Here is a 967-nt window from a genome sequence, read left to right on the forward strand (position 1 = left end):
AGTCCCTGGTCTAATTCTTCATCTCAGAACACAAGCATGTACAGATTTCAGTGAGTGCCTTCAGGACTCTGACCCATACCTGAAATGATAAGTTGTCTGGGTGTGAAGGTCCTGACAGTGGTCTTCAAAGCACAGGGTAGACAAGAATCATCCCCATTGTTCACCCGGAGCATACTGTTGTGGGACTGACACTCCTTCTCCTTCTACAGCATACACTAGGTCTCATGGCATATATTGCAGACACTATTGGAGAATCAGGGTTGAGCTGCCTGGATGTGAACTTAGATAGCAGGCTATGTGTAGAGGGAGATAGTGTCTCCTCCAATATGGGCACATACAGCGCTTTCTCAGTCCCCAGAAAACACCTCACACGTGGCAGTAGGTGATTCAGAGAAGGGGAACGTAGCCACCAGAAGCTAATGGAGATGTGAGAGGGCTGGGCTTACAACAAAATTACAAAACTCAAAACATGGAGAGAATTAGGGGCGTCAGAGAGAAAGGGAAAAAGATGGAGGCACACATAGATATGCAGAGACTGTGGAAGAGAAGTGGATACTAAAAGAAAAGAATTGAGCAAGCACCAACAGGAGGATGGAGAAGTGGGCAAGGGAGGGGTCCACTGCTGTGGGTCATGACCTCTGAGAGAGCCTCAGCTACCCTGTGGTTACAGATGACAGGGGCTAATGTCCTGGCCCTGTGCCTGCCACACAGGAGGCCATATCATTTGTCTTCCAGACTGGGTCATCTGTGGATGTGAAAGGAGAGACACTTCATAATTACACTAGGACAGCAGACCAGATTGGGGCCAGTGGGGAGTCCCTGGAGGGGACTGCTTCCTGTGGTCCATAGTAAGCTCTTTCAGAACAGAGAGCTGTCATCTCTGAATCACTAATTCAAATGGCAAGTAAGAAGAGTGCCTGCCTTCCTTCCTTCCTTCCTTCCTTCCTTCCTTCCTTCCTTCCTTCCT

Source organism: Grammomys surdaster, unplaced genomic scaffold (assembly GCF_004785775.1).
Source record: "Grammomys surdaster isolate TR1022 unplaced genomic scaffold, NIH_TR_1.0 184, whole genome shotgun sequence".
Classification (NCBI taxonomy): Eukaryota; Metazoa; Chordata; class Mammalia; order Rodentia; family Muridae; genus Grammomys; species Grammomys surdaster.